The sequence below is a fragment of the Pogoniulus pusillus genome, chromosome 16 (assembly GCF_015220805.1).
Source record: "Pogoniulus pusillus isolate bPogPus1 chromosome 16, bPogPus1.pri, whole genome shotgun sequence".
Taxonomy (NCBI): domain Eukaryota; kingdom Metazoa; phylum Chordata; class Aves; order Piciformes; family Lybiidae; genus Pogoniulus; species Pogoniulus pusillus.
The window spans coordinates 14,855,452-14,872,267 of NC_087279.1; the positions used below are offsets into that span (position 1 = coordinate 14,855,452).

The 16,816-nt window shown below is 39.2% G+C and overlaps 1 long non-coding RNA gene across 1 annotated transcript; it reads left to right on the top strand.

The window, feature by feature from the left end:
* The first annotated feature begins 1,661 nt into the window (after window positions 1-1,661).
* On the top strand, window positions 1,662-13,750 carry LOC135182225 (uncharacterized). Its single transcript, XR_010305107.1, has 4 exons — window positions 1,662-1,733; window positions 2,209-2,295; window positions 4,316-4,359; window positions 12,692-13,750. It is a non-coding gene; the product is annotated as an uncharacterized LOC135182225 (long non-coding RNA).
* Window positions 13,751-16,816: the final 3,066 nt, after the last annotated feature.

Sequence of the window (16,816 nt, forward strand, 5' to 3'; positions counted from 1 at the left end):
CATCTCAGCTAGGAGAAGCTTGTTATGAGGAAATTCCTAAGCAGAGAAGGTTTGACTTACAACATACCTGTGTCAGCAGAACTCATTATGGTTTTCACTAATCATTGACTGTGGCTCACCCTCAGTGGGCAAAGATCAAGATCAATACATTCTGTTATGCTGTTCTTTTAGAATGTTATAGAGAGGAATATGTACCCTACCCCGAGCATATGGAGCATATTCCTCTTATAAGTAGTAGTAACGTCCATGTTCACTGAAGATCATGCTCCTTGAAGTATCTTAGTCTCTCAGTTTATGCTTGGAGTTTTATAAGTAGAATGCTACCAAGAGACTGATGTGTCCTTCCAACAATAGAATACGTTAAAAGCAAAATAAAATGCCACTGTTCTACATCTGGTGCTTGAAGATTGCACTTTCCTGATTGGAGTAAGTATGCTTTTACCATTAGATCAACACTAAGCAGATTTGCTGTGTATCCCAGCTGAGAATAGGGAGCTAAGCTACTGAGAGGAGCTTTGTTTTAAGGAATACTATCCAGCTTGTAAGAGGAAGAACTAGTAAAAGAAAATTTCCACTTCAATGCTTTAATGGGTTCAATGCATTGATACTTCCTATGGTTCTGAAACTGTACAGATCTTTGTCTGGACTAACAGTTTTCCTCACGTTTTTTGGTTAGGAGCATTTCCCTGCAGACTTCTCTGTCCCTTCTTGGTCTCAAAATCACTCATTCTGGGAATAAATTTCCAGTTGACATTCAGTCAATCTGTTGTCCTAGTGACATGCTCTGTTTACTAAGCTAATTGGGAATTCAAGGCATCTTCTACACTTGGTTTGATACAGATATCCTGCAGTTCTTTGCTTGGTTCTAGTCTGAGCACTATTCCTCCTTCCCCTCCATTGACTCTAAAATTAATCTCACTGCTTTCTGATTCCGCTGATGAATTTTCAGAACGCACAACACTACAGCTGCATAATTCTTTGCATGCCTGGTGCTGCTTCTTTCTGAATAAAACTTAAATGGAAAACGTTTAGAAACCAGTACACTCCAGGTGATTTTTCCTTGTTAGTAGAAAGTGAAAAGAAAAATCCTTCTCATTAGGAAAGCCACTGAAAAAGCTCTGCATACAAATGCCTGTTCTGTCTGACGTATAAATCATCATCAATCTTACAAAGAAAAGTAGTACTTTAAAGGAGAAAAATTATTTTTACTGAACTAAAATGAAAATGCCTAATTGTGATTCATTGTTAATTTTGGAAAGAGGTGGACAGTTTTGTAATTAGAAAGGAGCTGGAGAGTAATAAGGGAGATTAAAATGCAACAGTCTAAATTAATATTGTGAAAGAGATTAAAATATGGGTATGGAGATGAGTATTTCTCAGAGTAATGTGACAGTTCATTTCCACAGATTAAGAAAAAGCAGAATATATCAGTGTACACAAGCAAGTTCCTATCTAAAATAGAATAATCTCAATAAGCCACTAAGTGTAAAAAGGATTTTATGGGTTTCCATTACTTTGCTAATGAAGATGTCTTTTATTATTTGGTATTTATCCTTTTTGAAGTTTCTGATGTAGTGTAAATTCAAGTTCATAAAGCCAGTAGTTTGTTAAAAATAGAGATGTTGCTTTGGGTTCACATTTGTGTATCTTTGCCTCTGCAGGTTCTCACATTCAGTGGAGTATGTTCATTCATTGACATTCGTGTTGCTTGTTATGAATTTCAAACATCAATCGTGAGTGCACAAAACAGATCAACCATAGGCCAGTGATAATGTTGTGAGATCTCTATTTGTTTCAACTAATTGGCTGCATCTATAGCAGCAAAGTGAGTGTGTCCAGAAGCCAAGTGACTCAGAGTGGTGTGTGTATGTGCTGGTGAAATCTCTTGGTCTCCAAAATGGAGTAGCTGCAATACAAGCAGCTTATGTCCAAACAGAAAGAATCAGTGTGAGGTTTATGGGACAGACCTAGTTGCCACAGGCTGAAAGCAAGCCAAGGCCTGCTTAAGACAGCCTTACAAAAAAGCTGACCTCATTCTAATACATAGGAATGTTTCTGACTGTTAAGTTTACCAGTCTGTATGTCACCGTTAGCTCTGAAATACTGAGAAGGTGTGAAGATACCATGAACTGGGTCTGTGCTGTCATACCATAACCTGTGGCAGGTCATAGAAGGTGTAATTAAATTTCTTGACTTCACTAATCATAGGTGCTGCTCTTCTCAAATTATAAAAATACCATGCAAGGTCCAAGGTCAATCTGAAGCCCAATGCAGTCAACAGAAAACCACGGATGTGTAAGTATGAAGGCATACAGCTGCATATGTGTAAAGTACATCAATTTTTAATAACCAGGAAATTCAGACATTATCTACTTTTTATGTCTCTAAATCTGAGATCAAATGCAAGGAGGGCTAGGACAACTGTATGGTCTCTTTCTACACAGCAAGAGGCATAGCTGAAAGTTTCAGTTTCTGTAGGGCTTAGAATTTTTTCTTTCTTTACTGTCTTTGATAATGGCATTGATTTTCAACTGACTATCCCCAGCTGCCTCATCTCTTCCTTTAATCTTGATACAGCAAAAGCCATTTGAGGGCTTGGGACTAGCCATGGACACATCGTTTTCTAATGGCTCTGTGTGGGAAAAGTGTCTGCCCACAACTGTCAATGCTGCAAATACTCCTTTAAAGTCCTGTAAGCCAGAGAGCCTCAGGCAGGTTTCTGCAGCTGTGCTATCTCCTCTCATTGTTTCTGTGACACTGAGACTGCCTGACCCAATGCATTTTGCTGCCAGGGCCAATTCTACAATGTATGTGCTAGGCAAAGCAGGTGGTTGCCTAGGGCAAAAAGATATTAAAAGCGACTGTGATTGTTTCATTGTCTAAATGGCTTCAGAAGACTGTCTCAGTGTTCTCCTGATACCAAGAGCTCCAGAACAAGGCACTGGCCTGTTTAGCCCTTCAGATTCAGAAAGAAAGATAGAAGTTTGTCTCAGAAGGTATGCAGCTAGAAGAGGCCAACTATTTCCATTTGTCTCCCGAGTCCTTTTTAGCCTCCCATGACTTCTACATCTCTTGACTTTCTGAGCCTCAGCAGTTCCAAGTCAGGCAAGTTTAATGTAAATAGACATTCACAGTCGGAAAGTTTTCTGCAGAAGAATGCATCAAAATTTGGCAACTGTGGAAAATATTATTTAATTTTCCTACCTGATTACTCTTTTCTTTCTCTAGGTATTTCCATTAGTTTGTTGTTTTTTTTTTCTTATCCAGGTTCTTTACCAGGGTTCTGAAGATTTTAGTGCATATTTAGTTGACTTCCCATTTATCTATTATACAATGATGTAATCTCTCAGAGAAGTCCAGCTCCTATGCATCTGCTGAGAGAGATACGACTCCCATATCTCCCAAAGATCTCACTAGAGTTTATCACAATCCAGTCTGAAGGCAATTTCCTTCTCTCTCTTCTTTAGCCTTTGGCTACTAGACTCAGATAATATATCTACCAATGCAATAATAATCATGCTGTAGCTCCCTGAGAGGATTTGCCTCGTCTCCAGGAGTCCGCCCTATGCTTCTTCCCAAGAATACTTTTGGAACTGATTGTTATAAGTTGAATCTACAAAATCATAGTGTATTCTTGTGATCATCTGAGTGGTTCGTTCTTTCTTCTGTGATCAACTCAGCAAATGTTATTTTATTGTTTGCAATTCCAATACAAATTAATTCCAAAATCCACCATTCTCCTAGCAGATGTATGTGCAATGTAGCACACTGTTAATGTAGGAAGAATCCATTGACTTGGATTGGGTTAGAGTTGGATCAACAGGAACTTTTGCACTGTGACTGAGTCAGGACTGGGTTAAAGACAGTAAAACAAAGCTGTGCCACCGTTCAGGAATGAGTATCAACAAAATGTATTCAATGTATTTTAAAACAAAAATTAGACCTTACATAACATGTGTTAAATGGCAGATGACTGCTTAATTCTTTTAAGAACATGAAACACTGCTTGCAGAATTAGGTCTAACTGAGGCTGAAATGAGCATAAACAAGGCATGTTCTTTCATTGTAAAAGCGTTGTCTTCCCGTGTCTGAGTATGTTAAATAACTAATTACTGAGGCTAATTTTACTTCTGTAATTTTGAAAAAGACACCCTTAATTAGAAACAAAACCAGAATTAACAGATGGTAACTAGATCTGTTTGATTTTCTTCTAAATCTGGAGGTGGCCTTACTTAAGAGCAGCCAGTAGAGCTGTGAATTGATCCAGCCATCCAAGCGATGAAATGCTGAATCTGTTCAATTTCCATTTCAACAGTTTTAGCGGATTTGCTTGCTCATCACTGTGGCAGAAATAACCAGGTAATTGTGTTTATGTCAAGACATCCTCTATCACCTCACTAGCTGTCTAAAGCTCACGCTTCTTTTCTCTGCTAGTAACAGTTTCTGGAAGCATCTTGTCTATGCAGACACCCAAAACTGAAAAAAGTAGTACTGAAAAAAAACAATTCAATGTAGTATCAAGATCAATGGCACCAAAACTATTGTAGTCCCTGTAATATTTTCATTATTAATTGAAAGTCCTTTGTTATCTATACATTAAATAGAATTGAAGCTGAATTCCCAGGTTTGTCATATCAGAGTGCTGCAGAAGCCAAGATGCTTGTTGAGGAGCTGAGATCTAGTTCTTTCGTGTTGTGCAGAGTTTGGTTATCTCTTACTTGAATTCTTTTATCAGAAGGTTATAAGGAGTTGACAGCTAGCAGGGCCTCTGTAAGATCAAACTCGAAAGCTGGCTGTTTTACTCCAGATGTGGTCCTGAACTGCACTTAAAAGTGTTAAAAGCAGCCCTGAAGAAAAGGTTACACTTGACAATTCTGAATCAAATTTGAACCTTAAAACCAGAAGTTCAAGTGGTTAATGTTGGGGTTGACTATGTTAGGATTTAGTTTGCAGCTATAACGCACTGGGTATTTCACATCCAGGAGAAAGGGAAGATCAGATTTCAGTTCATAGCAAGAAGTGTTTTGAATCAGCTATTCAAATGTCTTAGGAAGAGTGCTAAATGTTTAATAGAGAAAGCTAGTTGGGACTAGCTGGGATAGCTGAACTAATCAAGAATGCTTTTGGCAGACATGCAAATGCGCAGATGGCTCCTGAGACAGGAAGCAAAGAATTGTTTTGTTTCATTTCTTTGTTAGTGTTTTGGCACTGGTCACTCGATTTTAGCTGGAAAATGAAAGATTACTTTTTATTTGCCCATGTTGTTTGTGGGGGAAAAATAGTTAGAATTAATTTGTGAGCAACCAGCTGCATTCCTGGATCTTCTAATACCACCTCTGAGACATTACTGTGATATGTGCAATAGTTAAGATAGAATCCCAAGTTCCTGTCAATATTTTATTATCTGCCATAGTTAATGAAGCTGTTTAGGTACATCTGTTTCATGTCTACAGATGTGAGTGAGATATTTAGGGGAAAAAGAATATCTATTTATGTTGTTAGTTTCTAAGCTCTGAAAAACAAACCAGAACCACAATTAATTTGTTATTTCATTATCTCTAATAGACTTTTAAAAGCAGGACACAAACCCTAATGATAAAGGCTCTAATGGAGACTTTCTATTTCCCACAATCAAATCTTTGTGGGCTCCAGAAAGGCATTTTGTTTTCAAGCAGACATTTTTCCTGCTTTTTATTCATCAGTCTTTCAAAGTCCAAACTCAGACAATTTCAAGAACTCCCAGGAAATGCATCCTCTGGAGAAACTGTGAACAAAGAGTATTTTCAGTTCAGCTTAAACCCTGAAGTTGATGTGATACACTTAAACTTATACAAGTATGGACTCAATAAGGGATATCTAGTTAATATCCTCTAGGCCCACTAGTAATGATATAAGCAGAGATCTCTGTAGTAAGATAAATATTCTGTGAGATGTAGGAAGGTCAAGAATTGTTATTTTCCACTGATAAAACTTTTCTTGGCAGAAATCCTCCAGATTTTATTTAAAAGAAAGAACTTTTAAAACTTGGGTTTATGAGAACTTAGAGAGGCATTGTTTAAATCCATTTTTTAGCCATGAAATCCTTTTGACATATGGCAGTCATTATGTATTTACATCTGTCTATCTTGAAAGCTTTTTTCCTAATAGAAGATACTTAGAAGTTTCACTTTTAACATATTTTTCAATAAACACTTGAGAACTTCTTAAAAGTAAACAATGACCTTAAACTGCCTTGCCAAACATGTAAATGATCTACAACTCCTAATGCACCAAAGATTGTTGCATATTTTCAGCTTTGCATTTGGGACCTCTAGGCAGTGCTGTTTCAGATTAGGACAAGCCATGAATTTCTTAACTGTTTCATTTGAGAGAAGAAGGCTTTATCTTTCTGATGCTCATGGCAGAAAACTTGGAAATTTGTCCTGCCCATTTCTTTCCAAATACAGCAACCCTATCCTCATTAGCATCTGACAGATTTAAGATTAGTGGAGGATACCTTAACACAGGAAAAATTAAATGTTCTACAAGTGAAATAAATAGGGGAAAAAAAAAACCTTTATGCTTTATACTGCTTTTTTTGCCTGTACAGCTTTTGCCTGAGTCTTGCATGAGAAGAAAAATCCCTTATAATGTGACAGGCATAGAAAGGAAAGATTATGGCATCTTGAAAGGGAAGAAAGACACATTTTCCCCTCTCTCTTGTTACAAGACTCAATAGAAATATCCATGCCACATCCTTGGAAATATTCTTGTTTTCATGTAGACCTCCTGGTGAAACAACCTAAGAACACACAGAGCATACACAGTTCAACTTTGGAGGGTGTTGGAGGGTGAAATGAAATTTTGTTTAGTCAGCATTTTCATGGCTTCAGTATTGCACAGTTTTTATTTGGAAAGATACAATGATGTATTATTAGAGGCAGTGCCTCAGTGCCAACTTGTGGAAAAGGCAGCTTACAAGAAGAAGGGCATCTCATGAGAAACTTCATTTTCTGTCCAAGAATGAGCACAGAAGGCTGAAGCAGTTGAAGACAAGGGGAGTAAAGATGGTTGTGAAAAACAGGAGGAAAAAAACCCTGAAAAATAGGAAAACAAAAAGGCAAGATATTGAGCTAGTTTGATCTGATTTCAGAAGAAGGTTCCTCTGGATTTTTTCTTCTCATTGGTCTCATTTTATAGTTGGGGACATAGAAATCCAGAGAGCTCAAGATGTGACTCCCTTGAGATTCTGCATTTGTATTTGAATCAGGAAATAGAAGTAGTGTAGCACCTGCCCTGCCTGGGCTGAAAATACTTTGCTCCAGAAATGCTATACTGATCAAATCAGGAATTAAAATTGAGGAGCCTAGTCATTCAGTCAGTTGTACCCAAGCTATGCAGAGATGGGCCTGAAGAATTTTACCTACCAGTTTCATGCCCAGCCTATTAAACTAGGGTGTCTGAGACAAGGAAGGCTGATCACTGAAATGGGCACAGAGTAAGAAATGAAGTGAAAGTCTCATATCTGCTGCAAATTTTGCTAGAGTCTTGCCCGTTCTTTATATTATTATTATTAGAAGTGAGAGGGACATAGATGCAGATATCTTCCATAACTTTAGTGAGTTTTAGCTTGGATTGTATGAAGTCCTTCATCAAAGACATCTTTTATATTACAATCAGTGCTATAAATAAAGAAGCTGATTTGAAAAAAAATAGTTCTTAAAACATGTAATACTGATCATGCTTATCAAAAGTCTTATTTTCCCTTGAATGGTGACTATAAGACCTGAAGTGTAATATCCTAAAAGGTGTACTCTGTGTAAGAAGAGAGATTTGAACTATTCATAGAGCTTTAACATAGCTAAGCAACTGCAATGTTGCAAAGTGCTCACACCAATCCTCTTGGCACATTTGCTACTAAACTTCTAGAAATATGGATTTGTAATATCTGCAGTGTCTTCTGGAAGATATTTGAATCTCATATAAATGGATAAACAGATGTTTATCAAACAGACAATGCTTTAACATAGCAGCAGATCAGCTTTTGCAGTTTTTTAAATAGCCAAATAATCTCTGAAGAAGCACAATCACAGCATTCATGAAGACCAAAAGAGAAACCAAACGGATTTAAGATTGACTTATCATTCTTTGTTCCAGCCTTTAGAGACTGCTGCACTCCACATCTGTTTCTTCTCCACAGGTTTATCATGATGGATCTTTTCTGCTATAGCTTATAGGACTCTAGGTCCTTTTAAATTCTTTCATTTTATGTTTCTCTTCCTACTTACCCTTTTTCCATGAGTTTTGAAATAAAGCCTAAAACACCCAACAAACCACCAAACGTAGCGTCAGATGGAAGAATACAAAGAGTCCAATGGATTTGTTTGGAGCGTCACAGATAGTCTGCTACCATTAGAACCAGAAAGGTCAGCTTCAGAGTGCTGTAGGGGATGTGTAGGGGTATGTAGCTAGATATGTTATGTATATTGGTATGTATTAGAGTTCTGGAAAAAATTATGTTGTAAAAAACATTCATTTACTTATGCAGATATTGATAAGCAACATGTCATCCTAGAACATCCTTGCTTTCTGGTTCTGATTACACCTTCTTAACCTCCTCTATACCTATGCACTGGAGTGCAGTAATTCATGGAATATTATGGGCCATGTATATTTCAAGCTGGCTTCTCAAGTGACAACATAACTCTTTCACAATCTCCTTGTCCAGTCTTCAACAGAGACTGTAAATCTTTGTCTCCTTTTTCTCCCTGATGAATTTGAAGTGTGGCAGCATTCCTGCTATCCCTGCACTGCACAACAAGGCTCCCTACACTTCATTCCATCTGTCCTCCCTATATGGACTGACTCTAACATGTCTAATGTGTCAGATGGTGGAAGAGATAATTAGGAAAGAACATCTATTGAGAAGCCTATTGAGTATTTTTTCAGTTCTGTTTAACTTCTCACTTGATATCCTTTCAAGGATTTGTTGGAGAGAAATAGCTTTGTTTCCTATTTACACATCCACATAATGTGATTTTTAGAACATGTGCTCTACTTGAAGTGGCTTGGCAGGACCACTCAAAGGTAACTGAATTCCATAATGCACTTCAAAATTACATTCTTAACTGCAATATAGAGTACAGTTCTGTCAGATTTACCTGTCAATTCATCTGTTCTTTAGTTTCAGGAAAAGAAAAGGCATTGGTTTTATCTTGAAGCTTGACTGTAGCAAAATGCTATTTTTCCTCCCTCTGCTACTGAATTTGCTGGAAGCTGTATCAGAAAGGACCATTGCCACCTACTTTGAGCAGTTTCAGGAGGAAAAAAAAAAGGCATAAGAGCCTGACTGTCTATTTCACCTCAGGTAGTGTGCTTGAGGTGGCCATTGGCAAATGGAAACTCACTGTTTCTGGGCTTCTGCAAATTAGTGTTTGTTTCTCTTAGAGGAGTTTTAAATCATTTGCTAGCTTCATGGCTATTCTTAAGTACTGCTGGTCCAAGCTCACTTCTGTGCTAACTCCTTCAACTAAGGAATTTAACCTATTAGTTAAAACAGTTGCAAGAAGAAATGTCATGTTCTCCTTCTTTCACCTATAAAGCCTGGTGAATGCAGGGGAGGCTGTGGATGTAGTCTACCTGGACTTCAGCAAGGCCTTTGACACCACCTGACACAAGCAGCTCCTGGTAAAACTGGCAGCTCATGGCTTGGATAGACTTACTCTGATACGGGTCAAGAACTGGCCAGAGGGCTGGGCCCAGAGAGTGGTGGTGAATGGTGCCACATCCAGTTGGCAGCCATTCTCTAGTGGTGTTCCCCAAGAATCAGTGCTGGGCCCAGTCCTGTTCAATGTCTTTATCGATGATCTGGACAAGGGGATTGAGTCCATCACCAGTATGTTTGCACATGACACCAAGATAGGAGCAGCTGTTGATCTGTTGGAAGGTAGAAGAGCCCTGCAGAGGGACCTAAACAGGATGGATGGGTAGGCAGAGGCCAATGGGATGAGATTTAACAAGGCTAAGTGCAGGGTTCTGCACTTTGGCCACAACAACCCCAAACAGTGCTACAGGCTGGGGACAGAGTGGCTGGAGGGCAGCCAGGAAGAAAGCAACCTGGCAGTACTGGTAGAGAGCAGCTGAATATGAGCCAGCAGTGTGCCCAAGGGGCCAGGAGGACCAACAGCATCCTGGCCTGGATCAGGAACAGTGTAGCCAGCAGGACAAGGGAGGTTATTCTTCCCCTGTACTCAGCACTGGTCAGGCCACACCTCAAGTGCTGTGTCCAGTTCTGGGCTCCTCAATTCAAGAGAGATGTTGAGATACTGGGACGTGTCCAGAAAAGAGTGATGAAGCTGGTGAGGAGCCTGGAACACAGCCCTGCAAGGAGAGGCTGAGGGAGCTGGGGTTGTTTAGCCTGGAGAAGAGGAGGCTCAGGGGTGACCTCACTGCTGTCTACAACTACCTGAAGGGAGGTTGTAGCTAGGTGGGGTTGGTCTCTTCTGCCAGGCACCCAGCAACAGAACAAGGGGACATAGTCTCAAGTTGTGCCAGGGGAGGTCTAGGCTGGATATTAGGAGGAAGTTCTTGCCAGAGAGAGTGATTGGCATTGGAATGGACTGCCCAGGGAGGTGGTGGAGTCACCATCCCTGGAGGTGTTCAAGAAAAGCCTGGATGAGGCACTTAGTGCCATGGTCTAGTTGATTGGATAGGGCTGGGTGCTAGGTTGGACTGGATGATCTTGAAGGTCTCTTCCAACCTGGCTGATTCTAAGTTCCCAGAAAATGGTGATTTTTCTAAGGACTGGAGACCATGATTATCCTCCTTTTTTTTTTTTTTTTCCAATTCAGTTGTCTTAGGTTAATATATGACCTTTTACCTTTACTAAGGAATTTCCCCATATGTCTGCTCAAAGAATTTCCTTAGATGATTCTCTGTGGATTTCATTCCATGTTTTGTGCAAGTGAATTATGATTGGATTAGAAAGGCGTAAATCTTCCTGAGTTTTCAGGAGATGATTTCCTGGATTTCCAAAGTTAGCAATACGTCATTCTATCTTCACTCATGCCATGGACTTTGTATCCCTGTTCCAGGTGGAACTGGTTTCTGCCTGGTTGAAATTCATTTACTTTTGAGTTGGAGTCCTTAAATTTTAGCAGTCATAAGCAACCAAGATCATGTAAATATACGCAAATGGATTTAAAACAGAACTGTTCAAGTGGCTCTGAAAGCCTGCTGCTAGAACATAGTCTAACTGTTTTTCTGTCTGTAGAAGACAGCTTCCTACCTGGTGAGATTTCTTTGGTCCACTGGGATAAAGACAAACATGCAAAGAGATAAAACTATCTAACTGATAGCAAATATTCTTTTTCTTTCTTTCTTTCTTGTGAAAGGCTTGTAAAGGATTACTTATTTCTCGTGTTCACCAGCTTGTTATAACAACATGTATCCTTCACAGTTCTCTTAGAATAATTACTGCAATTATTTCTGATGATTTTTCTGTGGATTAAAAATAATGAATACTGCCCAGCAAAATGTTAGCTGAAGCATGTTTTTAAAAGGAAACAAAAATGCAGAGTCTCATCATTTTTTCATTATTCCATGAACACAAGAAATTCCACTTCTGTCAATATGAAGAGCATTAAGCACATATGGCAGGCCCGTGTCTGTACATAAGAACCTGACATTCAGGAACACAGTGAAAGAAAGAAACAATAGAGATGCTAGATTCACACTGTAGGTGTTTCCGAATCACAGCAACTAGAGTATTGGAGCTGCTCCCTAAGTATAAGCTTATGTTTTTTGCATGCTGGTCTCTTGAGGAACACTGAGTAACTGGACCTCTTCCCTGCCCTGAGCCAGTATTGCTCAGCTATTACAAGTGCTACTATATCACTAAGCGAGAGGAGTTCTGGATCAGTTCTGATTGTTGAATGCTGGGACTTTGTACAAGTTTAATTTCCAAGTCAAAGCTTGTGTAGCTAGTGCTACCTTTATCACTCACTGTACTTTTAAATGTTATCTCCCTTGTTAGTCTTTATTCTCTGCTGCACAATCTCAGTATGTGCTGAAGAGCACTTCCTTCTCAAGGATGCTGTCAGATGGGACTCCACAGACTTTATTCTGCTTTCTCATCCTCTGAACACATACATCAGTCTACTAGGAAGGACGGCCTGCAGAGGAACACTGGCATCATTCTACTGGTATAATTATACCAGTTGTAATTACACCAGTCTGGCCAGTATAACTCCTCCTTCAGATATATTTAGTATAGAATAAGGATATCTTTTTCTCCTTAAACAGCTTGCAAAGTTTATGCTAAGCCAGAGATAAGCACTCATAGTCCTTATGTGAATTTCCAAATAGGGAGTTATATTTATATCTCAATTATAACAGTTATAATTAAGACACTGTAAGTATGCTGGTAAATTTCTCAGTGTAGAGAGGCCCTTAATTAGGATGCATAGTCTGAAAGGTTTTCAGCTGGCTAACGCTACCCAGCTTTAAAACACAATGTCCAATTCAGCCAGCAGCATTTTGTGTTTAGTTCGGTGTGGGGTAACTGAGGTCAGTGGGGGACCTTTACAGGCTGAGACCTACTCCTAATACAACTAAAAGTGTAGCTGTAGAATGAGGCGGGAGGAGAGAGAGGATGTGGCCAGTTTGGTGTTTCCCACCTTTTTAAAGGATGCTTTGTCTTTTTTTTTATTAGATTTGAGCCTGGCAAAGAACTAAACTATTTCTTTCTCATGTGGACCAGGAGTCTTTGCACTTCCAGATGAGGCTGCTGCAGTGCACCTTTCATTAGACCGTAACTCCAAGAAAGCAGGCTGATAAAGAGTGGTGTCACCTACCTAATAGATGAGGTTGTAAGAGCATGAGATCCTGCTGCTTTGTCATCTACAGGTATTATCTCCTAGACTGAATTTAAGACATCAGTTTTGATTTAGAAAGCTTCCTTTAGCTTTGAACCCTCCTATATGAGAGACTGACTTTCCAGCACCATACTTTTTTCGTTAAAATCAGCAAAGGCATCCCCTTTCACTCTGAAGAGAGCAGGCAGGTGTCTATAAATCCTTTGTTAATGTCATTCCTTGCTAGAAAAGCCTTGGTGTGCTGATCTATCTTCAGGGCATTTTGCAAAATAGATACTTTACTGTGAATTTTGGAGCTTATGTGTTATGATGAAAACTGGAGATCTGTAAGGGATAGAAGATGGGGGAGTTTTGCACAGGCTTAATCCTGATAGTTGTTAAGAAAGGATGTGAATATTTAAATCTTGTCTGGGTAGTTTAAAAGGTATAGGAAGATTTTGGGTAAATGCTCACTCTTTGTGACAGCTTCTATAAATATTTAAACATATACTGTCAGATGCACTGATAACCTTTGTCCTCAGAATTGGTTATGTTTTAGTTGTACATAGAATAGTTTAATAAACTGTATATAGAAATTATATACACTTAGAGAGCTAGCTGGTATGGGAAACACCCTGTGCTTTTTTTTTCATAGTAACAAATCAATCTGTGTTAAGGAGCAAGCATTGTACTAACTGTGGAAAAAATTCTAGAGAATTTATCTATTTTTAGAACCCTGATTTTCTAATATTAGATTTTTGGCCACTGAGGACAGTATGCAATACCAGTAGAGCTTTGCAGCTCTCCACAAAAGAGACCAAAACCAAGTGAGTAAATTGTCAGGATTGAACATATTCAGAAGGGAAGGACTTCTAATCACGTCTCAGTTAATGCTGCAGTAATGGGGAAATCAGAAAAAAACTGTAGCAAAGTTTGTAGATGATATCTACAGCTGATAAATCAGGCTAACATCTTTGCTGATTCAGAGAAGAGAAGCACACAGTTAACTAATTAGAGATTGATGCTAGTTCTTTAAATTATAGCTCTATTGCTTTTCTCAGTAACACTTGAAATGAGAAATATGCAGTAGCTGATGATCAGTGTCTATCATTTCTCCAATAAGAAACTTTCCACTGCTTTCAGAAACGTGTGTGTTCTGCATACAGTGGTGCTCTGCAGGGAGCAATGCACTTTGCTTCCTTTTTCAGATGCAAGTTTAGTTACTTTAGCATACTTTCATCTTTCCTCACTTGATTGTAGTGCCTAATTTTAACTGCTTTTGCACAGGGAAATATGCAGTGGAAGGTAGGAGAAATTTGGTTGCTGTGAGACAATCATGGAGTTAGTCTGATAGCTTTGCAAAGTACTTGGAGATCCTCTGGGATGAGATGTGCCATATAACTTCCAATTATTATATTTTAAACTGCTCATTTAAAAATACCTGCTTAAGTTTTTGGCACAGAGAGGCAGGACTTCTTGAACCAAAGTTGGAGGCATATGTAAAAGCAATAGTAAGTGGCGTTCCCCTGAGGCTCTACAGCTTGAAGAGCTTTATAGAGAAGTATGTACTGCCAGGCTGTTTTTCCCAAGCTCTTATAGTTCTAGCAATATGGTTTGAAACAAAAATAAAATACAGAAGCTTAGTTAATTTATGCCACTGCCTTAGCTGTGTTTAGCACACAGGCTGAATCGTGAACTTATTTGGCCATTTTGAGGATTGGCCAATTATGTAGACTACACTGTACGCTCTGGCTTTTTATTTCCTGTTTAAGTCTGAAAAACAACTACAGTACCTCTCTAAAAAACGGTTGTAGTCTTTTTAAGACATTAAACATGCTTGTGTTTTGGCAATTGTCACCAAAATAACTCACGCACGTTTCAGATAAAAGACACAACAGACTTTCAGGAGAGGCTGCATGCCATGGAATGAAGTGATGGCAGCTGTACAGCGATATGGGTAGCTGTTAAGTTGTGTTCAGTTGTGGTCAACATTGTTGGACAAAATGTTTTCATAGGGTTTTGTTGTAACTTTTTTCCTTCCATGGAAGATACTTTTTTTCCCTTGGGAGAAAAATCCCCAACAAAAAGAAGTAAAATCCAAACATGTTTTCTTTGACCTGACATTAGGAACAGTTTATGTTCCGCCAAAAGTGTGTCACTTAGCATTTCATCTCCAAATGCTCGTTAGAATGGCTAAAGCTATCATTTTGTTGACTACCTGTTCCTTTTTCTTTTCCACATGAAAGCTGTGAAGATACTAAAAAATGTAAGTGTATATAAATAGTAGCATGTTTGAATAAGGAAACACAATTCTGATTGTTAACTTTGGGAAAAGCAGATGAAGAATGAGAGAGTTTCCTAAAAGAAAATGCTGCCTCTGTTCAGCGAGTTTCCCCCCTTCATATTGCAGTGTAACAGTCAGTGGCCCTGATCCAACGTGCACTAAGTTAGGTTTATTCAGATTCATGCACAGCTCCATCCGCTTTCGTAGAACAGCTTTGTTGCTAAAAATTAAGCATATGCATAAATGCCTTCTGGAGCAGAGCCTAACTTAGCAAGGGACTTTACCCCCTTGAAGCACAGTGCTTCACAAACCCGGTTCTGTGAGATTATATGCACAATATGTTCCAGAGCTGTGCTCAGTGACTGATGCATCGTTTGACTTAAATGTGTGCTCATTTTGGATTCTTTGTTCCAAAATGTGGATTTGAATACAAATGAGTCTGAACACAAGCCAGCAGAGGGACCTCTTTCTGTCTCAAACTATTAAATGCCTAAGCATCTTCAATTAAAAAAAATAAACAAGAGACCTGACACTAAGCGGCCTGAGCTGTTACAGACATGTGCTTATGTGGTTCTATTTATTTTTCACATGTGTGTAATTGGACACTGTCAGGGCAAGCCCACAGTAAAATACAATGGAACTTCAGCATGAACATCTGTTTACCCCATGCTGTTTAGTAGAGGCAAACAAAGTCCCCTTTTAAATCAGTACCTCTTGCATTCTCCTTTTCCTGTAAAAGAAGCAAGTGGGCATAGACCAGGCTTTGGCCATCATGCTGCTGATTCAGGTAAGAAACACAGTGCTGGTGCTGGGTGTGCTTTCATCTAATCTGATCAGACAGACACCCCTACAACTTGATCTTGAATCACAGATCAAAGGAAAATGCAAGCTGGTGGTATCAAAGCACGCAGCTCCCATACTGTGAAAGCAAAGAACACCACCTTGAGCTGAAACTGCTAAGGGAATCTGTCATAAATCCTGTAGTGGCATAAGAACAGGGTAGGTGAAAGCCACACACTGTGTTTGGCTTGTAGCTGCCACTTGGGCTTTACAAATCCTGTTCCCATAATTTATTTTTGTTAAAGATACTTTAGTTGTCTCTGTTACAGTGCCATGTAGTTCAGTACTGTAATGGAAGCAGTGACTTGCATGCACTCTGCTAAAAGAGGAGAATTTTTGATGCGACGCACATCCACGTCAGGGGAGTGACAGACATTAGTGGCAGCAGTTAGGACTTTCCTTTCAGTGAAGAGAGAAGCTCATTTCTATTCCAAGGTCTGATGTGCTATTTAAGCTTTGCCTTTGGACCAAAACTCTGGCAAACTACAGGTAAGTGGCAAAACACTCAATAATCAGGATTGGGTAATAAAATTGAAATGGTTTATGGGACCTTCACAGATGCTGGGCATGGAGACAAATTTCCTTCACAATTTCCATTGAATTAAAGCATCTAGGGAAAGAGGCAGAGTGCCTGAATGAACATAGAAGGTCAGAGACAGCAGAAAGTGGTGACTTGAGCAGAGCTGCTCAGGAAGTCTGTACTGTCACATAAAATTGCAACAAAGCTGCTTGGTAGGTAAACCTTGTCCTCAGAAACTGGAAATTTTGGCAACAAGGATTCAGAACTGTAGGAATAAGTTGTAAGCTGACCATGCTACAATCTGCACTCCTTTAGGAGGCAGAGTTAACTGCTCCAGTA